Source organism: Neoarius graeffei, chromosome 27, assembly GCF_027579695.1.
Source record: "Neoarius graeffei isolate fNeoGra1 chromosome 27, fNeoGra1.pri, whole genome shotgun sequence".
Lineage (NCBI taxonomy): Eukaryota > Metazoa > Chordata > Actinopteri > Siluriformes > Ariidae > Neoarius > Neoarius graeffei.
Window position 1 is genome coordinate 894,747 of NC_083595.1, and position 23,586 is coordinate 918,332.

The 23,586-nt window shown below is 41.0% G+C and overlaps 1 protein-coding gene across 1 annotated transcript in view; it reads right to left on the reverse strand.

The window, feature by feature from the left end:
- Positions 1 to 10,611, reverse strand: part of LOC132874809 (zinc finger protein ZFP2-like) — a 59,553-nt gene extending 48,942 nt beyond the window's left edge. Inside the window, exons 1-2 of the mRNA XM_060911215.1 lie at positions 10,468 to 10,611; positions 7,050 to 7,164 (exon numbers count right to left, since the gene is read on the reverse strand). The gene's annotated coding sequence lies outside the window, so the exon portion shown is untranslated. The remainder of the gene's footprint in view (positions 1 to 7,049; positions 7,165 to 10,467) is intronic.
- Positions 10,612 to 23,586: the final 12,975 nt, after the last annotated feature.

The following is a 23,586-nucleotide window of genomic DNA, read 5'->3' on the forward strand; positions in this document are numbered from 1 at the left end:
GCACGAAAGTATGTACAGCACCATTAAAAAGGAGTGTCTGGCCATCAAGTGGGCGGTCCTCACCTTCCAATACTACCTGCTGGGGTGCCCTTTCACTCTCTGTTCGGACCACGTGCCCCTCCAGTGACTCCACCGCATGACGGATGCCAATGTGCGGATCACCCATTGGTATCTCACCCTCCAGGAGGTTACATGGTTACATTTGAGGTGGTCCACAGGCCGGGGCACAGATGGTGGTGGCAGACTTCCTGTTCCATTGAAGGGGGAGTCCACTGCAGGATGGATGGCTCCCCAGCCCGAGTCGACCGGTGGGGGTATGTGGCAGTGGGGACATGACCTAGCGGCAGTTTGAGAATGGAGGGCGGGTCCAAGGTTTCTTTATTTGTACCATACCATAGTACTGGTAAATTCGTTGTGCAGGCAGGAATTCAGCGATCCCAATACAAAATAACAGCTACGTAAAATACATTGTAACAGACAAGACAACAACAGTACACACATTCTAACATATACAATCCTTAAAAGTGTGATCTTTAAAAAATGCTTCATCATCAATTGTTCAGTATGAACAAAATTATTCACCTCTGGGCCTGACTGTTCAGCAATACAATTGCTGTTGGTACAAAGCTCTTTCTGTACCGTTTTGTCCTTCCCTTAGGGACCCCAAAACAACGACCAGAGCAAAGGAGCTGGAACTCACCATGCAAAGAAGAATACAGAATACAGGTAGCTTTACGTTGTAACTGTGTATCATAAAGAGAAGACATGGTGGGTTGAGGCTTCTCAATTAGCCGCCCAGCCCATTTATTTGGTTCAGGGAGTTTTTGTCCTGTAGTGACAGATTACCAAACCAAGACACGAAGGCAAAAGATAACAATGACTCAATAAAAGCACAATAAAATAAGGTCAGCATAGTTTTATCAATGTTAAAACGGAACAATTTCCGAAGATAAAACAACCGCTGATGTCCCCTCTTGCATACTGCTTCGCAGTTCTTGTTAACAGTCAATTTATCATCAATGACAATCCCAAGATACTTGTAAATTATCCACGCGTTCAACAGATTGGCCCTTGATGACTGTGGGATCATGGTTTGGAGCCTGATTTCTAAAATCAATAATCATGTCTTTTGTTTTGGATGTATTAAGCACCAAGAAAGAAAGATCACACCACCTAATAAAATCCTCCAAGACTGGACCATGGCTGTATTCATTATTGTGTAACAAACTTACAATGTGCCTGTTTTCATAGACACTCTTACACATATCTGTATAAAGGATAAAAAGTAAGTGAGAGAGAACACATCCCTGAATGAATAAGTTTAACTAGACAATTCCCCTGTGGGAAATCGTGAGAGTGATGCAGTGGCCATAGCAGTCGCGTCGCTATTGCAGGAGTTGTACTGTACTGTGTGAATGTGTGACTTGCTATGATGCTATGATCATGTGTGTGTTTGAGAGAGAGAGAGAGAGAGAGAGAGAGCAGCCCCTCCCCCCTCTGCTCCCTGACTGGAGCTCGTTGCCTTGGTGATGGTGCTCAGGTGCAGAGCAGAGACATAAGATTACATTCTCAGATTTCCTTCTCCTCGAACAACGGTGATTTACATGAAAATGAAAGAAGGTATTCACAAAATTCTTTCACATTGAGCGCTACAAGGCTCTCATGAACACATTGATGTAATTTTTTTGTCCCTAGTGTAAAAAATGTGGACAACAGAGAGAGTTGAAAACAACTGACATTTCTGATTTTTTCGTCAAAGCACTGTCAGGATTATAATGGGAGTCAATTGGGCAGTTGGGCTGTGAACCTGTCACTTTGAGGCTTCTTGTGCGAAAACTGTAAATCCTATCGTTTAGGTAGACACATTGCGTGAATCAAGACAAGTGTGACTCCAACTTTTGAGAAAATTGTGTGTAGAGTGAAATTTGTGGCTGAAAAACACAGTTTAAATGAGAAATGTAGAGCATTTTTTTTAAAGCTGTGTACACTCTAGCTCACTCTAGCTCGACTGCACAGACACCCATTATAAAGTCTGAATTTCTCCAGAACTGATCATGGTGATTGATCTGTGACTGTACAAAAAGTATACAACCTAGCAAAAAAGTTGAACGCCAGATCCACACAGGAGAATTTTGTCTCCGTTTTAAAGTTTGAATCATGTCTCTAGAGGGGTGTTCACACGGCACATATTTGCATCAGTGCTGCACCGATGTATTTTGTTGCGATATATCTTACACCGGTGTAAATTTTGTGGAGCGTTCACACGTCACAAACCTGCTTACTAGCGAGAAGCGTGCTAGCACCGGTGCAGCCCCACTTATGTTCACACGGCAGTTTTTGCGACCGTGCTATACAATAGTAATAATGCAGAAATTAAATATGCGCATGCGTGAAAATGTACTTCCTTTTCCCGGTTGTCATGGCATCACCAAGCGCCGGGAAAACAACGTGGATGAAGACACCAGTGTTGCTAGATACTGCTGACGTTTTACAACCCAAAATATGTTCAAATCCGCCAAAATGCACTTAAAACCGCCCAATCTGGCAACACTGGAAGACACACAGTTCTGTTGTTGTTGATATTCGCCATTTTGAAAGCGCAAAATACCAGGATGCAAATTATGCAATGCCCATATGTAATCAACTCTCCTCACGCGTAGCGAGTCTACCCCTGTAGTGTTCAGACGTCCCATTTTATATCAGTGCTGCCCCGCAAACTAGCATTTACTCCGGAGTAAATTTCTTAAACCACCTCCGGAGCAGGGTTAGATTTGCACCGGTTTAAGGAGCTTTCAGGGGCTACACCGGTATAACTTTGTACCGTGTGAACGCTCTACCGGGGCAGCCCCGGTGCTACACCAGAGTAAAAGTTGCCGTGTGAACACCCCTTTGGTGAAAGCATGCCAGAGCAGCGGATGTTTGAAAAACGTTTAAAATGTGCGATTTTTTTCATTTATTCCCATTGAAATGAATGGGAAATTTTGCGTGATTTTTTCACGACTACGTCGCAAAAAAAAATCGTAGAATGCTGAACAAAGTAATAGCACAGCGAGTCCGATCGAGCCGCACGTTTTGATGTATAGATAGTTTTCACTGACGTCACGGCATTCCGGGGAACGCCCTCCAGTCGCCATGTTGTGGGGCAAACAAAACGGACCATCGCCATTACCGGCTACGTTATCTAGGACGAATTTATGAAGTTATATAGTCAGTTTTCTAAAATAAAGATCAATGCCGGCAAAATCAAGCAAACAGACGTATATAGATACATTAGACGACATCTCACGACAACGGTATGCAGCCAAACTGGCCTTGATTGGGGGAATTGACCCCTTAGTGCAGCGGTTAAGAGAATAATTGTTCAAATTATGATAAAAGTACCAAACTTGGACCAAGTACAGCCTGAACCCTTGCCTTCCACATAAGGGAGAGCTTCACCAGAAATTTGCATTATTTCAGGGGTAGATTAAGTATTAAATATTGGGTATCGGTTAATATGTTAAATATTATAAAAATCATTTAACACTGTGTATATAGCCAAATTGGTGGCCTATTTTCCCTTCAAGTGGAAGACAGCTATTGATTAGAGGGATTTTAAGCATGTTTAGCTAAAATAATAGTGGTTCTGCAGCATAAATACTTCAAAATGTACACAATTTAAACTTTGAATATACAGAATACTTAACAGTTAAGAATTATACCATATCAGTAACATTTGGCCTACATTATACATGGCTGTTCATCCAATTGTTGCACAATTTATAGCTGTGTAACTTAAAAGTAACAATCCTATGTCTTTTTCATGTATTTCACTCTTTAGAGTATTGTCCTTAAACATTAAATTTTGATTTAAAGGGTTTCAGTTTATTGTTATACTTCTTGATCTCAAATATGATGTTATTCTTAAGGGCTGGTTGAACCATTTTCTGTACAGACTTAGCATAATTATAGAAAATGGTTCAACGGTGAGTTGAAATGTTAAAAATGGGTCTGATTTGCACCTATCCTGTCTGTCTGCATCTGTTATTATCATTTTCAGAAAACTTTGTTGTGGTTTTTACAAGACTCTCCTGCATGAGCAAAAAAAAAAAGAACAAAAAGTTGATATTGACCTGAGTGGGTGACATTGGTTTGATTATTTGATCTGATTATATCCTCTGGCTACATGATTACACATTCTGTCTTACAGATGCATGTGCATGTTCATAATCACAAAATGAGAGACCTGAACTGAGGACCGCCGACATCCTGGCTGCCATTAATTTTGAACTCTTGTAACTGGAGGTGGATTCAGCTTGAGTAGAATAGTGGAGGTGATTATCATAAAATTGATGATGTAAATTAATACATGTACATGTAACATGAGCTAATCATTTTGAATTTTATATTTTAAAATGTCTATCTACAGTATGTGGAGGATGCTTGTACATATTTATAGACACCAATTCTTTTGCAATTCACTACTATGAAAATGGCACTAATTTTCCTAACACTATTTTGTCTTTCAGATGCATGTGCATGTTCCTGATGGTACTGAACTGTAGCATTTTCATGTGCATATAACAGCTTACTGACTAATACCTGCAATGTAAATTCATGGTGGAGGATTGTAATTAGACATTTTAGTTGGTGGAAGTAATCTGGTAAAAATGCAGAAAACATTCAAGCTAGTTGCTTCAGGCCTGATGGGACAGTCAAGCACTACTGCGAAACCAACAGACTGGTTGTTATGTTTCTTGTGCCAAACAGATGATGCAGGATTAGGTGAACTGAAATGTCTAGTGAGAATAAATATTTATTTATGTATTTATTTATTACTATATTTATATATAATAAATATTTATGAGAATAAATATTGTCCTTTGCATTCATAATGATTATGCTTATATATGTTCCAACATGCTTCACTAGTGTATAAGATGTCCTTTGTTAATTCCTTGAATAAAACTTTTGAATGGCAATTAAATAATTGGTGTGCTTAGTTACTTTTTTTCTGAAAGTTTAAAATAATTTTTATTGGTCATTTCTACATTGTCAACACTTTTTAAGTATTTACAAAGTACATTTAGCTCTGTTTTTGTTGTTGTCAAAGAGATAGTTACAAAATAAATACACACAATACATATTTCTTGCTAAAAACCGAGTATCCTAAATAAAACATTGAATCCACCCCCTTAATCTTTTAATTTTTGCTGAAGCTCTCCTTTTTCTGCTTACCAATGGTCTTGGCTATGCATCTCCAAAATTTGGTACTTTTATCACAATTTGAACAATTCTTCCAAATATTCTCCTTAACCGCTGCACTACCTATGAAGTGGACAAAGATGCATTTTCAAGTGACTATGCAGGGCTGCCAAAGCCTGAAACTGCCAAAGCCTGAAACTGACTTCATCAAACTTTAAAGGCTGTCTGATATATACAACTTTATATATTCACAGCGCGCCTTTTGTTGGATGCCGCCTTTTTCACGGCTGAATCGCGCAGATTCGATTTTTTTTTGGGGGGGGGGGGGGGCGTTGGAGTGTCTGATTATAATTTCAAAGTAAATTCTGTATTAAAATTACTAAATAAGCAAATCCATTACAGTCCATGAAACAGGAAGTATAAGGATGAGAAAAAAACAGTTTAAATCGGAAAGCTGCGCACATTTGCGCAGTCCTGCACACCGCTCGGGCTGCGCAAATGTGTGCAGCTTTCCGATTTAAACTGTTTTTTTCTCATCCTTATACTTCCTGTTTCATGGACTGTAACGGATTTGCTTATTTAGTAATTTTAATACAGAATTTACTTTGAAATTATAATCAGACACTCCAACGCCCCCCTAAAAAAAAAAATCGGATCTGCGCGATTCAGGCGGCATCCGCCAAAAGGCGCGCTGTTTGCATCCCAAACACAAATCAAATCATACAGAATAGACCTAAAATGTTTTTCAAAAATGACCCTTGCGTGAGTGAAGTGACAAGTTTCAAATAGAAACGTGACAAACGAGCGATATTAAGTGTACATTACAATGTAAACGTACACTCAGCGGTTCCAGTTAGGCATTCTCCAGAGATTGTTCACATGATGTTTTGGTTTCCAAAAACAAACAAACACAATTGATTGCTTATTTAAACAACTTACAACTTATAAAATGATCGGAGCAGACTTTGCTGTGTTTGGAAGGCTAATAATCCTTGCGGTTGATTCTCACAAGCCATAGATTTCTCCTTTGTATGCTGAGTTTCTTTATTTGCTCGCCTTCGTGCTCCCGTACAGTGGGAATTCCATAAAAGCTCCACTTGACTTCATCATTTGACCTATTACTACAGCCGTGAATACAACAGGTGTGCACCATTGCTAGCTTTAAATAGCCTGCTTGGGTTCTTTTGAAGACTTTGTACTCGCGCGTTACAATGTGTGCTCAGTCACCCGTACGGTAAGCTTGACCCGCAAAATGGCCGCCACTAGGGAATCCCCGACTCTGTGACATCATGTGAAAACTATCTATTGTTTGTCTGTGTGCGATGTACGGTTATTGGATTATTCGAAATCGAAATTTGTACGGAAGATGAATAAGTTGAAGACGACGAAACACGTAGAAGAACAAGAGTTTGCAGTGCCTCATAAAGCCCTGCGTATAAAACCAGCCCTGAGTTAAAGTAAGAGGTTTCATTGCTGCCAGAACTAATTGTTAGACACAGTTCTCTCTCTCCAGGGATCAGAGGCTTCGAGCTCAACACCATACGATTCTTCCAACAGCAAGACCTCCCGGTTCAGGAAACCATGCCTAAAACAGTCCCCTATGATTTCATCCATTTTCATTTTCAGTGTGTAAAGCTTTCTGCTCAACACACTGCAGAGGGGGTGAGGCTGCCTGATTAGCTTAATAATAATAATAATAATTTAAAAAAATAAATAAAAACCCCGAGGGGAAAAAAAAAGTCTGTGAGAAATCAAGTCAGAATTTTGAGAAATAAAAAGTTGGAATTGCGAGGAAGTCACAATTTAGAGAAAGATTGTTAGTTTGTTCTTTTTTATCAGACATCTAATTTTTTAGGTTTGTTTACCTGACGTTTCGACGTACGACTGTCGTCTTCCTCAGAGTGTCACCGGATGTTGTTCTTCTTCTTCTTCTTCTTTTGAGTAATGGCAGATCACAATGTACTTGTATACCGCCACCTACTGCACAGGAGTGTGTGAAATGATCATGTCAAATCCATTTGGGCAGAAAAAAAAAAACTCCTAAATTCTTTCTATGAGCTTTGTATCATTAAGGTATGACATAAGGCAGCGCTCGAAACTAACGGTGTCCCGATGTCCCGGGGACCATAAAAAATGTCATCGGGACACAAAATTATCATATCTGGGACAATCCCGGGACAATGGAAAAAAAATAGATCTAGAAAAAAAGTTCTACATTAAAGGTGCAGTACAAGATTTTGGAATAACGGTTCCCGCAAGCCATATTTTGAAAAGAAACACTCCCACCCCCCGCGTCTCCACCCCTCCTCCCCCTCCTAAAGCCTGAGAAAGTCCGGCTTTATAATGGGTGTCTATTGCGTTACACACTAGTGGAGCTCGTTAAGTTAGAGTGTAAAGAGCTTGGAAAAATAGCTCAAACTTTCTCATTTAAACTGTGTTTTCAGCCCCAATTTTCACTCCACACACATAATTTTCTCAAAAGTAGTAGCCACACTTGTCCTGATTCACACAATGTGTCTACCTGAGCGATAGGATTTACTGTTTTTGAATGAGAAGCCTGAAAGTAACGAGAGCACAGCCGCGCAGCCTCATAGACTCCCATTATAAACGTGGCAGAAAAGTCACTCGTTTTTAACTCGCTCTAGTGACCTCATTTTTTACACTACAGACAAAAAAAAATTACATCCGTGTGTTCAGGAGAGCCTTGTGGCGCTCACTGTGAAAGAATTTTGTGAATATCTCCTTCCGTTTTCGTGTAAATCCCCGTTGTTTGGAAGGAGCGCACTGAGAGAATCCTGCGCTCTGTGTGACACTCTGCTCGCTCTCACACACACACACAGAAGGGACGGGCTAGTCGCGGGCTTCAGTCTGATTGACGTGTCAGTATCCAATCATTTTGAGGTGGTACCTCGATATGATTGGATGGCGTTTTTCCTTTATTTTACACTGTAGACTGGATTAAAATATTTCGTTTTTTGGGTCAAACCTTCTATTGTACTGCTTGCAACATGGGTGTGCATTTCATCCATTGATGGTATGGCTGATGGCTTTCAAAACATCTCTGAATGGGGCAACAGGTATATTACATAAAAATGGATAACGGTAATGGTGAAAATGATAAGTTGGCCTTAAATATGCCAACAGATATTCAAGGTATAAGTAGATGAAACAAACATAAAAGGGGTCTTATTTTCAGCTAAAGTGTACTGCAGATGTAGGGAGTTGAAACATTTTCTGAATGAGCTAGTTGGCCCCTTTTAAATAAACGGGTATCTATTCATACAGTGAGATCACCAAAGTTTAATAAACTGAAAATGCAATAACTGTAATTTTGAAGTAGATGATGTATTGGACATGTGTCACTTGTGTTTTGTGACTTATTGTAAAAATGATATAGAGGGTTCAAAATCGTATAGTTACAAATATAATAGAAACTTCATATGATAATATTAACCACTGGTTATTTCAGAGAGGAAAAAAATGGGGACACTATTGCTTCCATTCGGGACAATACAACACAGAATTCGGGACCACTGGGGGACACAAAGAAAAAAAAGTTAATTTCGAGCCCTGCATAAGGGCTTTAATTCTTTCTACTTGTATACCTTCTTCCTTAAGAATAGTATTAATGTCTCCATCTTCACCCTCTTGTTCTATCCATGTTTCTCTCTGGACATTGTACTTTCTACAATGAAAAAGAACATGCTCCACATCTTCCTTGACCTTGCACTCTACACAGAGCTCATCAGTTTTCCCTAATACATGTAATGTGGCACGGCACGGTGGTGTAGTGGTTAGCGCTGTCGCCTCACAGCAAGAAGGTCCGGGTTTGAGCCCCATGGCCGACGAGGGCCTTTCTGTGTGGAGTTTGCATGTTCTCCCCGTGTCTGCGTGGGTTTCCTCCGGGTGCTCCGGTTTCCCCCACAGTCCAAAGACATGCAGGTTAGGTTAACTGGTGACTCTAAACTGACCGTAGGTGTGAATGTGAGTGTGAATGGTTGTCTGTGTCTCAGCCCTGTGATGACCTGGCGACTTGTCCAGGGTGTACCCCGCCTTTCGCCCATAGTCAGCTGGGATAGGCTCCAGCTTGCCTGCGACCCTGTAGAAGGATAAAGCGGCTAGAGATAATGAGATGTAATGTGGCATTGAGACCAGTGTGTCCCAACCTTAATCTTGTGTATGTCACTTCTTCTCTTCTGCCAAGTCCTATATATGTAATTCTTTTACCCCCAACCTGACGCTGTACATTGAAGTATTGTCTACCCTTTGTTCCTGCCTCCCATTCTTCTTGCCATCTCTTCATGATCTCTGTTTTTATAATGGATTTAGCTTCCCCTCTTCCTAAAGGAATATAAATATCAGTGCACACACAATCTAAAGCTTTCTTAGCAGTTTTATCTGCTATCTCATTGCCCTTAAGGCCAATGTGAGCTGGGACCCAGCAGAAGCTGACAGCAAGTCCAAGGTTTCTCAAATGAGCTAGATGTTGTTTCATCTCAATGATTAAATCATCTCTTGCTGAGTTACCTGAGGAAAAGCTTTGTAATACAGATAATGAGTCGGTACATATGATTGATTTGAGGGGTTTGACTTCCTCGATCCATCTTAAGGCAGTAATTATTCCAGTTAGTTCAATAGTGTAGATTGATAAAAAGTTACTCAATTTATATCCATATGTCTTATTCAGTTCTGGTATGTAAAGTCCTATACTACATTAGCCATCCTGAATGTTTTTAGAGCCATCAGTAAATATTTGCAGATGTTCATGGAAGGAAGAAGACAAATAGTTTTTGCAATATATTGCAAAAGTGCGATCAATTGGGTGTTCTTTCTTTTCTGTAAGAAGTGCAATACTGACATCAGGTGTAGGGAGGATCCATGGAGGGACACTACTAATAGCCATTGCAGCACTAAACCCCAAGCTGTTTAGCCCACATAGTCTTACAGCCTGTTTAATATTCCATCCAAACCCCTTAGATTCTTTACAATACTCCCAACAATCATTGAGCACTATCACAGTCACCGGATGTTATTGGTGACGCATCTTTTATCAGCTGATGTTTCCGAAAAAAAAAAACCGTGATGGAAATAAACTTGAAGTGAAGCTTTAAATACTTTCAATATACAACTAAGCAGGTTAGCCAAACTACAACTCTCTCCTGAGTGGATAAATAGTGCACTATCTAGGGTGCACACGGCATTATTTCATACTGAACGGAGTTCCTAAAACAGTAAAGTGGAGATATATTTGGGATTCGACCGCACACCTTCAGTTTAACTTACCTCAGGGTTTTAAATCCTCAGAGCCAGACACAATAACGCGTTTTTATTTTTATAACTCGAGGGGCTAAAGCGGCTCAGGCGAGCAGCGGCTTTTTCTTCTCCAGTGTTTTCTGGCGGTTGGAGAAGCAGCTACTGGACGCGTTACCGCCACCACCTGGACTGGAGCGGAGTTTCAGGGTGGAGGACGCCTATCCCAGTCGAACCCAAAAGCCAGTATCTCACTGGGCTGCGACAAATTGCGAACGTCATGCGCGAGTGTGTTTCAAAAGTGTCTTGAAACATTCGCGGGGCTTCTCAATTTCCTCGCATAAGTCGCAAAGTGTCGCCCTTTCATTGCTGATATTTTGAGCATGTTCAAAAAATTACTGCGACAAAATTTCTCTCAAAATAGCCATAAAAGCATCGCTGGTGTCGCAAAGCTGTCACGAACCCTTCTCAAGTCAGTTTCCGTGAGACAGGAAGTGCGAGTTCTTCAGCCAGTATCTCACTGGGCTGCGACAGCCTGCGGCTAGTTGGAGACACAGCAATTGCGATAAAATATGTGAATATCAATTCAGTGTGATTCCAAGTGAAAATTGTCGCTAATTCATATATTTAATCACAATTGTTGTGTCTCCAACTAGTCGCAGGCTGTCGCAGCCCAGTGAGATACTGACTTAACCCTCACACACTTCTACTAATAACAACTATAATGTAATTTTAAAAAGTGTAATGTTGCATGCCTGGACCCATTTGGTTGTTCTGAATATGTCCGGATTGGGGTTTTTTGTTTGTTTGTTTGTTTGTTTTCTGCCAGAAGCTAAAATTCTCTGGGGCTGGAATAATAAAGACTCCTCTGGGGCACATAAAGCCAGCATCTATTTGAACTGCTGCTCATACAGCATCACACACCAGCTGTCTACCCATTTCTATATGTAGGAACTCATAGACATTTGGCTAGTGTTACTTGCAGTTGACACCTCTCCCTTCCTGACTTTTGAGAACATCAGGATTTGGACTCCTAATCTCTAGATGATAGGGTGAATGCTTTTCTGTTGCACCAATTAGGCACCACTGCCCAAGAAGCTCCATCCATCCATTATCTGTTGCTGCTTATCCTGTCCTACAGGGTCGCAGGCAAGCTGGAGCCTATCCCAGCTGACTATGGGCGAAAGGCAGGGTACACCCTGGACAAGTTGCCAGGTCATTGCAGGGCTGACACATAGACACAAACAACCATTCACACTCACATTTAGAGCCACCAATTAGCCTAACCTGCATGCCTTTGGGGGAAACCGGAGCACCCAGAGGAAACCCATGCAGACACAGGGAGAACATGCAAACTTCACACAGAAATGCCCTCATCAGCTGCTGGGCTCGAACCCAGGACCTTCTTGCTGTGAGGTGACAGTGCTAACCACTACACCACCGTGCCGCCCCCTGCCCAAGAAGCTTTCTGTCAAAATCTTGTTGATGTCTACAAAAAGTGTCCGTCCAAAGGGAAATTCAGTGTTGGGCAGTAGCGTCACTACAAGTAGCATCATGAGTAACTTAACTAAATTTCTCAGTAACATCACTATTTACTGAATCAAATAGCTTTTCAGTAGCTTAACTCTTTTATTGATCAAGTAGCATGGCAATGGCCATACAAGCTACTTTTTTATTGGGTATTTCTGTGATAAACACAGTAGAGCAGCTGCCTGCAGTCTAAAATTATCCCCGCAACACAAGCACTCTCTCTTTTTTTATCTTTATTGAAAATAACAGCAACAAAATACAACCCCGATTCCAAAAAAGTTGGGACAAAGTGCAAATTGTAAATAAAAACGGAATGCAATGATGTGGAAGTTTCAAAATTCCATATTTTATTCAGAATAGAACATAGATGACATATCAAATGTTTAAACTGAGAAAATGCATCATTTAAAGAGAAAAATTAGGTGATTTTAAATTTCATGACAACAACACATCTCAAAAAAGTTGGGACAAGGCCATGTTTACCACTGTGAGACATCCCCTTTTCTCTTTACAACAGTCTGTAAACGTCTGGGGACTGAGGAGACAAGTTGCTCAAGTTTAGGGATAGGAATGTTAACCCATTCTTGTCTAATGTAGGATTCTAGTTGCTCAACTGTCTTAGGTCTTTTTTGTCGTATCTTCCGTTTTATGATGCGCCAAATGTTTTCTATGGGTGAAAGATCTGGACTGCAGGCTGGCCAGTTCAGTACTCGGACCCTTCTTCTACGCAGCCATGATGCTGTAATTGATGCAGTATGTGGTTTGGCATTGTCATGTCGGAAAATGCAAGGTCTTCCCTGAAAGAGACGTCGTCTGGATGGGAGCATATGTTGCTCTAGAACCTGGATATACCTTTCAGCATTGATGGGGTCTTTCCAGATGTGTAAGCTGCCCATGCCACAGGTACTAATGCAGCACCATACCATCAGAGATGCAGGCTTCTGAACAGAGCACTGATAACAGCTTGGGTCGTCCTTCTCCTCTTTAGTCCAAATGACACGGCGTCCCTGATTTCCATAAAGAACTTCAAATTTTGATTCGTCTGACCACAGAACAGTTTTCCACTTTGCCACAGTCCATTTTAAATGAGCCTTGGCCCAGAGAAGACATCTGCACTTCTAGATCATGTTTAGATATGGCTTCTTCTTTGAACTATAGAGTTTTAGCTGGCAACAGTGGATGGCACGGTGAATTGTGTTCACAGATAATGTTCTCTGGAAATATTCCTGAGCCCATTTTGTGATTTCCAATACAGAAGCATGCCTGTATGTGATGCAGTGCCATCTAAGGGCCTGAAGATCATGGGCACCCAGTATGGTTTTCCGGCCTTGACCCTTACGCACAGAGATTCCCCCAGATTCTCTGAATCTTTTGATGATATTATGCACTGTAGATGATGATATGTTCAAACTCTTTGCAATTTTACACTGTCAAACTCCTTTCTGATATTGCTCCACTATTTGTCGGTGCAGAATTAGGGGGATTGGTGATCCTCTTCCCATCTTTACTTCTGAGAGACACTGCCACTCCAAGATGCTCTTTTTATACCCAGTCATGTTAATGACCTATTGCCAATTGACCTAACGAGTTGCAATTTGGTCCTCCAGCTGTTCCTTTTTTGTGCCTTTAACTTTTCCAGCCTCTTATTGCCCCTGTCCCAACTTTTTTGAGATGTGTTGCTGTCGTGAAATTTCAAATGAGCCAATATTTGGCATGAAATTTCAAAATGTCTCACTTTCAACATTTGATATGTTTTCTATGTTCTATTGTGAATACAATATCTGTTTTTGAGATTTGTAAATTATTGCATTCCGTTTTTATTTACAATTTGTACTTTGTCCCAACTTTTTTGGAATCGGGGTTGTATAAATACAGTTATTAATACACACACAAACAACAAACCAAGAGCCAGGGGGAGTTTTCAAATAAAAACAAAATAATAAGCACAAATGAAAAAATTTAGCAGATTTCTTGTTTTTGGAGTTAGAGGTGATTTTGATTTCCTGTTCATTTTCCTTTCTGAAGGCTATAAATGAAGGTTTTGAATGACTAAACTTGGCTTTATGAATATGGCATTTTCCTAAAATGATCAACAAATTTATATATCTCATCTCATCTCATTATCTCTAGCCACTTTATCCTTCTACAGGGTCGCAGGCAAGCTGGAGCCTATCCCAGCTGACTACGGGTGAAAGGCGGGGTACACCCTGGACAAGTTGCCAGGTCATCACAGGGCTGACACATAGACACAGACAACCATTCACACTCACATTCACACCTACGGTCAATTTAGAGTCACCAGTTAACCTAACCTGCATGTCTTTGGACTGTGGGGGAAACCGGAGCACCCGGAGGAAACCCACGCGGACATGGGGAGAACATGCAAACTCCACACAGAAAGGCCCTCGCCGGCCCCGGGGCTCGAACCCAGGACCTTCTTGCTGTGAGGCGACAGCGCTAACCACTACACCACCGTGCCACCCAAATTTATATATAATTCTTTTTATTTTGTTGTTATAGAAACCAAACAGTACATATTTCCAACACAGAGAAAAATCAGAGTCAAGTTTGGCTGGAATGTACCGGGTTATTTCTGTCCAGAATGTGATGGTAAAGGGACGTTGCCAGAATAGGTGCATTATTGTTTCCGGGTCTGTCTCACACAATGAACAGTCCACACAAATGTCTCTCTTAAACTTAAGCATATAATGCTTGGCAGGATAGTATCTATGAATCAGTTTGAAAGACACCTCCCTTACTTTGTAAGGAAGTATCTGTATGGGAGGTTCCACACACTGCTCCAGTTCAGGTCACCAGCAAGACCAGTCCAGTATTGAACCACAGAGGGGATAGTGGTGATATCTGCCTGGAATAATGCACGAATATTGTGATTATTGTTCTTGTGTGTGACAGAGAAGCATACCTGACCCACTGAGGTCAATATGGGGTCCAGAGATGGTAAGCAAACTGGTTTTTCAGCCCCTCTGAGAAGAGTTAGGATACCAGAGGGAATGGCATTCATTACAATGGCAAACTCTTTTGGGGTAACAGGAATACCAAATGTTTGGAGGAACTCAGTAATTTAGCAGATTTCTATTATCATTGAGTAGTTGTGTTACTAGTTATGTTGTTGAACCAGGATTGAAAAAAAATAAGGATTTATTTTTATATTTAATGTGCTGATTATTCCAGATGAAGCATCTATGTGGGGAGAAGTTGTATTTATGTTAGTGACCATACCAAGAGCATTTGTTTATGGAAATTGGACAGGATTAGGGGAAGTTTCTCTATTTTATAATCACACAAGAGTATGTATTCAAGGCCTCCAATCATAGAGAAAATGTACAAGCACTCAGGATTGTATGGGAGAGCAAAATATGCACACAGCTGTGTGCATCGCCAGTGGAAGCACTCTGTGGCCCTTTCCAAAACTAGCTACTTTGCCCTCCCCCTACTCACTTCCACTTGATTGATGCATTATAGTATAGTAAACTTTATTATCTCTGTGAGGGGCAATTTGTTGTACAGCCAGCAGAGAATAAAACTGTTAAGGGTAGCAAGATGTGGTGAGTTAGGATCCAATAGCAGAACACAAACCAGGAAATCCAATGAATAAAAAATGATTTAATTAAAGTCCAAAAAGTAGTGGTTAGCACTGTCGCCTCACAGCAAGAAGGTCCTGGGTTCGAGCCCCGGGGCCGGCGAGGGCCTTTCTGTGCGGAGTTTGCATGTTCTCCCCGTGTCCGTGTGGGTTTCCTCTGGGTGCTCCGGTTTCCCCCACAGTCCAAAGACATGCAGGTTAGGTTAACTGGTGACTCTAAATTGACCGTAGGTGTGAGTGTGAATGGTTGTCTGTGTCTATGTGTCAGCCCTGTGATGACCTGGCGACTTGTCCAGGGTGTACCCCGCCTTTCGCCCGTAGTCAGCTGGGATGGGCTCCAGCTTGCCTGCGACCCTGTAGAAGGATGAAGCGGCTAGAGATAATGAGATGAATAATGAGAAGTCCAAAAAAAGTCAATGAACAAAAATAGCAAAATAATCCAGACAACAACGAGGTAGACAAAGAGCTAATATGAAAAAACATGAAACATAGTTCTGACAAAAACTGGAGACAAAAAACAGTGCAAAAAACTGTGACAAGACTAGACAAAACAGAGAGCAGAAATCTCATCTCATTATCTGTCGCCGCTTTATCCTTCTACAGGGTTGCAGGCAAGGTGGATCCTATCCCAGCTGACTACAGGCAAAAGGCAGGGTACACCCTGGACAAGTCGCCAGGTCATCACAGGGCTGACACATATGCCGCTTTTCCACTACAAACACAGCTGAGCCGTGCCATGCTGAGTCGAGCTGAGTCGAGCTGAGCGGGGCTGTTGGAGTTGCATTTCGACTACAACCGTGCTGAACCGTGCTGGCTGGAAGTGGGTGGACACATTGGGTGGAGTTAGCGAAAGTGGGTGGACGTCACGTGATGTCGTTAAGCAGCGCAAACAGTGACATCAGTGAGCTTTTAAGCGGTAGTCTCACAACCCGAATAGTAAACAATAAACATGGAGGACATGGAGTCGTTAGTGTTGCTGGTCTTGGTGCTGTGGCTTGTTGTCACCAACAACGCCAACAGATACTGGCAAGAGCGTATAGATGAGGCGAGGCGCATAAGGCTTCAGAAATTCTCGTAATTCGTAATTCTTCTTCTTCCGGGTTTGCGGTGTTTACAGATCCCAGTGTGCTCGCGGGGCGTGTGTGGGCATGTGAGGACACTCCTCCTCACCAATCAGTGCACAGGGGAGTGTCTGCTCACGCCCCCAGCCTCACTCGGCTCGCTTTGGCTCGCTTCAGCCCCACTCCAAAATGGTGCGAGTTTTAGGGGCTAAGCAGGGCTGAAGCGAGCCGAGTCGTGCTGTTTTTTGGTAATCGAAACACGAGCCGTGTCGGGCTGAAGTGAGCTGAAGCGAGCTGAAGTGAGCTGAAAAAGGGTAGTGGAAAAGGGCCAATAGACACAGACAACCATTCACACTCACATTCACACCTACGGTCAATTTAGAGTCACCAGTTATCCTAACCTGCATGTCTTTGGACTGTGGGGGAAACCAAAGCACCCGGAGGAAACCCCCGCGGACAACATGCAAACTCCACACAGAAAGGCCCTCGCCGGCCATGGGGCTCAAACCTGGACCTTCTTGCTGTGAGGCGACAGTGCTAACCACTACACCATCGTGCCACCAAGAGCAGAAATCCAGGAGGCACAAAAATGGCACAAGAAACAAACAAGACATTCTGGCAAAGTCCCCTTCTACACAGCAGAGCAGACCAGGAAGTGAATGCCAGCAAGATGGAAGTCCCGTCCCAGATCCAGATTGCGCTCACCAACTTATACCAGTGCACCATACAAAGTGTTCTGAGCTATGGATGCATAGTGTGGTTCTCCAGCTGCACCTCAGAGGAGAGGAAAGATCTGCAGTGGATCATCAGGACTGCATCTAAAATCATTGGTAACCCTCTCCAATCCCTGGAACAGATCTACTCTGCCAGGCTGAGAAACAGAGCCACAAAGATTAGGACTGACTGCATTCACCCCGGACAATGTCTTTTTGACACCCTTCCTGGAAGGCTTAGGGTTAGAAAGTCACAAACAGCAAGACACCAAAATAGCTTCTTCCCCAGGGCTGTAAAAGCTCTGCTGGAGGCTTGATCTGGACTTGGACTCACACTCTGCACCTTACTGTGTTTGGCTACATTAAATAATTACATACTACAATTTATACTACCGGCTAGTGGTAGTGTGTCCACCTCTCGATTGGGAGATCATGAGTTCTATTCACGGTCAGGTCATACCAAAGACCATCTTAAAAATGGTACCTACTACCATCTGGCAAGGCACGCTGCAATACAGATGCAAGTGGGGAGTTAAACTCTCGTGGTTCCCAGAGGACTAGCCCCCCACTGTAACCCTAGCTATGTAATAGGCAAGAGGCCGAGGGCTGTGGAAACGGAGATCGGCGCCACACAGCGCAGGAAGGTCTTTAACTTTAACTTTTAACAATTTATACTACTGCTTATATGCCATTATGCTGCTTTGAAAAGGTTGTGTATATATATATATATATATATATATATATATATATATATATATATATATATATATATATATAATTATTTATTGATATGCTGCTGTGATCTGAGCCCTCAAACAGTGTTTTGTTGTATAGTAATGTGCAATGACAATAAAGAATCAATCAATCAATTTTGTACCCCATTTGTTATAGAAATTGCATCTTACAAATTTAATCAAAAATAACTTCATATTTTAAAAAGAAAATATGTACAATTTCTGATAAATCCCAAAGCCAGAGAAATACATTTTCAAATTCTAAATGGAGTGTACCATCCAGTGATCTGTTGCAACAGTGGTTAATTATTGAAACCAGGAATTGTGTGTTTTGTGAAAATAATGAAACCTCTGATCATTTATTTTTCCAGTGTATGTCTGCAGAAGCCTTGTGACTGGATGGACATGACTGGCTTGACCTGAAGGTTTTTCAGTTGGAAAACTTTACTCAAAAGGACATTGTTTATGGACAACAGGAAAAATGACTTTTTGGTGAATGTCATTATTATCCTTTGTAAATTCTATATCCACAGATGGAAGTACATGAAGGTGAAACCCAGGTGTTGTGGATTTCATAATGAGTTTCTTTCTTACACTAAAGCCATTCAGGTCATGAAAACGAAAGATGCAATTAAACTTTTAAACATAATTGAAGAGCATGATTTACAAGAAAAGCCTGAGCCTCATAAATGTGTTTTACTTTTGTTTGTTTGTTTGTTTTGTTGTAATTTATATGCACCTGTTCTTTATGATCTGAAGGAAACATTAGTGCCAAGTAGTTTGTATATGGGTCTGTCTCAGAAACTGGTCTCTCATTTGGTACATTATGGTCAAAAAATACATTTTCTAATTTTACAATTTTTTTTTGCATTTACTTAACACTCAATGTTTCTTTTGTCATGTTTAATAAGAATAAAGATAGCAATAAAGAATAAAGATAGCTTTATCTGGCCTCCACTGTGGAAAATTTTAACGATGTTCTGAAGTTCACTCGCATAACATGGAAACATGTATGCATTTAAAAACCCTCTTTTATAACCAAGGAATATCTTTTTCTGTGCATATATTTGTTTCTTTAAATGCAATTATTGGACAGAAAAACAAAAACATATTTGTTATCATTATTTTTTAATTTTACTCCCTAGTTTCGAATGTTCATCAGTTATCATACATTTTATTAAACTTTACTTTGTTGTGCCTGCAGATATCATGTAGATACACTCCTTATTTTGTACTAAATTATCAATTAGCATAATAGTAATACACAGACAAAAGTTTGAAACTGTCACACAATATCCCATTGATTTATTCAATTATTTGCTTTTTCATCACTCACATAACATGGAAATACATGGGTTTTTTTCTTTACTAGTTTCTTTTTACAGTGAAGATATCATTACTTAGATCACATCTGAACAAGTTGCAGATTTACACTCTGCATTAAAATGCAATCATTCTCACAACTTAAAGTTAAATTATATTTTGATTACAACCAGGTCAGGGGGCGCTGGTGTTGTAGGAGCCGCGCTGTGTGCTGCTTCACTGTCTGGTCTTGGCACTCTACACACTCCCTGTATGCACACTTCTTTTGCCATATTCCGTCATCCCGACCACAGGTCAGGAGATCGATGGCATGGTAGCCATGCCTGATGCGAGCAGCATTGTCTGTCCTTCCAGTGATGGCATTTAGGGTACGAAGCTTCAGGTCAATGTTTGTGCAATACTCCCACAGACACATTCTCAGCTGCCAGTCTTGCTGTGGATAAATGTACCTGGGTTTGCACTTGGCAAAGTGAGAGAAGCTGACCTTCGTTGACCCTGCTGGTTGCGTGGCAACAAAGTCATCATAGACTTCTCTCAAGGGCTTCGTCAACAGTGATGCAGCCTGGCTGGTTTTTGATGAGACAAGCTTTTTGTCAGGGATGGGGCAGGAAACACTTTTGTAATATTCCTCAATCTCTTTTTTCATCTTCTCTCGTTTCATGTGCTTTGATGCAGCCAGTGACAAAATGCTCCCCTTGCTGACTGCTAGGATGCTGCTGGATCCTCAAAGATTCAGGTATTTTTGACAGGTATTGAGGAGAACATGGTGAGTGTGAAGCAGATCTTTATTTTGCCTGGTGTTGTTTTTTTTTCAGCTCAAATATCACAGATTTCCCGAGCCTGTATTCTAATGACTCTGGCTGGAGCGTTTTGAATAGCTGTCTGTGGTTGGTTGAAGAGAGCAACTGGACTTGCTTGAAGATTCTTGAAAACGTTTCGCCTCTAATCCTAAAGGCATCCTCAGTTCTGTCTGACTAATAGGGAGTATCCAGTATTTATCCTCTCATGGATCATCATAGAATCCGAATCAGAATGCTGATCGCTGCATTGTAGGTGGCTGATAAAAGATGTCATAGACACCCACCTCTGTTCAATGATGGTCGTTCCTGGTTGACAAAAATGAATGATCCTCTCTGGCTAAGATGTCTGCCAGTTTTCTAGAAGTCCTCTCATACTCCTGCACCAGTCCAAGGGATCTCATCCCAAAGTGCGTAGAAACATATCTGTGACGAATCTCAGTCATCCAGGTACATAGTAATCTGTGGTTGGTTGAAGAGAGCAACTGGACTTGCTTGAAGATTCTTGAAAACGTTTCGCCTCTCATCCTAAAGGCTTCCTCAGTTCTGTCTGACTAATAGGGAGTATCCAGTATTTATCCTCTCATGGATCATCATAGAATCCGAATCAGAATGCTGATGGCTGCATTGTAGGTGGCTGATAAAGACACCCACCTCTGTTCAATGATGGTCGTTCCCGGTTGACAAAAATGAATGATCCTCTCTGGCTAAGATGTCTGCCAGTTTTCTGGAAGTTCTCTCATACTCCCGCACCAGTCCAAGGGATCTCATCCCAAAGTGTGTAGAAACATATCTGTGATGAATCTCAGTCATCCAGGTACATAGTAATCTGTGTAATCACAGATTACTATGTACCTGGATGACTGAGATTTGTCACAGATATGTTTTGAATAGCTGCTTCTTACGAGGTGCAAGGGAATGTACAATATCATTCAGAGTCTCTATGAGTCTGCAAGGACTGTGTGGAAAAGTTGCATAGGCCCGAGCCTTTGCCTTTCTTCTGGCTCTTTGACTCCATGATGACAATGGGGTGCAAGTGGAAGCCTGTGGTATGCTGCTGGATGGCTGGGAAGCAGCAGCTGCAGATACTGAAACAGTAAAAATGATTAAATAAACTTGTAACAATTTTTGAAACACAAGTGTGTAACTTGTAAAAAATATATTTTCAATAATACTATTTAAATATAATGATCATCAATATATTTCTATTGTAATGTTTAATTTGCAGTGTACATGCAGAATTTCACAGCTATGATTAATTTCATAACCAGGATATAACACAAAGTGATGATTCTAAAACATCCATCAGTCTACAGTTTATTTAAAAATTATGATAATCATTCACATCAACATCTTTAAAAATATTTTTTGACTGCATGCACTAGAACATTCAAAGAAAAATCATTAAATCAATATTTTAAATAGAAAAGTTTATTATGTCAATATTATTATCTTTCTTTTCACTACCGGTAAACACAAATAGATGGGAGATATTTCCAGAAAGCAGCTGAACAATGTCAGTAGTGGCCATGACATTCAGATTAAATGGCTTTTACAGCTTTTTATTTTAAGTGTCACTTAAAATAGAGAGCTCTGAGAAATTACAACTTACACCAAACATTATAACTAAGTGGAATTTACTTCCCACTTTCCTAACTAGATTTAAGTTTATTACTAGACAATACATGGTACCTCTTTTGTTCGCTCGCTTTTCTCTTTCCGGCTGGGCTCTCTTCTCCCTCTGTTGTTTCTGGGGGTGTAAGCTCACCCAACACTTTGCCTTCGCCTGCCTCGACTTCTCTCTCTGCTCCTCTTTAGCAGCTCGAGTCAATGAGTCAATCTAGGTTGCTCTGGCTGCTCTGCTTTCTTTCGGGCTCTCATCGCCTGCATCCGAAGCCTGCTTTGTTCTCTCTGAATGGCCTGCGCGCGCACACACACACACACAAGTTAGCTTTGTATTTGGCAACTTTTCAACACGTTATGATGAATAATCCTGTTACATAAAAATGAAACTTGCACTAATTGTAATATTCAGGTATGCTTCGCTTCATTCATTTATACTGCCATGCACATATTCTTACTGACAAATATATCAACAATAGATGCATTTGCAAAATATATGTCTAATGCACACTTTGATTTAGGTTTTTGGAAAAATGTACCTTCTTTTCTTCAGAACAATTTTTTCTCTAGGCTTTTGTTGCCTCTCTGCCTCTGTGGATGTATTCAGCCCATCTCTCAGGTTCATTTTGTTGCAGTCGGTCTTTCCAATCGCGTGTCGCCTCAGCGGCAGTTTTCCTTTTTTTGAGCGGTGGGGATGGAGTAAGGCGGAGTGTGTGTCTCTAAAAGACGGATACTTAGCCTTGAACTATGGCGTGAAGCCACTGACCTGATTAAGAGTAAAACAGCTTAATGATTTTTATTAGTAAATTTTGAATAAATTTAGAAACAATCCACAGGTATTGAAGGTTGTTTTAAAAAAGTATCAAGATAGTTAATTAAAACAAGAAATGGTAGCAATGCGTATACCAAAGCTGATCCGAAAGATTTAGTACAGTCACAAAGCATTCTCAATCTTCACGGAAAAATACTAATTACAGCAAATTATTCCTGTAACATTCTTGTGCATGCAAAAATACAACCCTGATTCCAAAAAAAATTGGGACAAAGTACAAATTGTAAATAAAAACAGAATGCAATGATGTGGAAGTTTCAAAATTCCATATTTTATTCAGAATAGAACATAGATGACACAGCAAATGTTTAAACTGAGAAAATGTATAATTTAAAGAGAAAAATTAGGTGATTTTCAATTTCATGACAACAACACATCTCAAAAAAGTTGGGACAAGGCCATTTTTACCACTGTGAGACATCCCCTTTTCTCTTTACAACAGTCTGTAAACATCTGGGGACTGAGGAGACAAGTTGCTCAAGTTTAGGGATAGGAATGTTAACCCATTCTTGTCTAATGTAGGATTCTAGTTGCTCAACTGTCTTAGGTCTTTTTTGTCATATCTTCCGTTTTATGATGCGCCAAATGTTTTCTATGGGTGAAAGATCTGGACTGCAGGCTGGCCAGTTCAGTACCCGGACCCTTCTTCTACGCAGCCATGATGCTGTAATTGATGCAGTATGTGGTTTGGCATTGTCATGTTGGAAAATGCAAGGTCTTCCCTGAAAGAGACGTCGTCTGGATGGGAGCATATGTTGCTCTAGAACCTGGATATACCTTTCAGCATTGATGGTGTCTTTCCAGATGTGTAAGCTGCCCATGCCACACGCACTAATGCAACCCCATACCATCAGAGATGCAGGCTTCTGAACTGAGCGTTGATAACAACTTGGGTCGTCCTTCTCCTCTTTAGTCCGAATGACACGGCGTCCCTGATT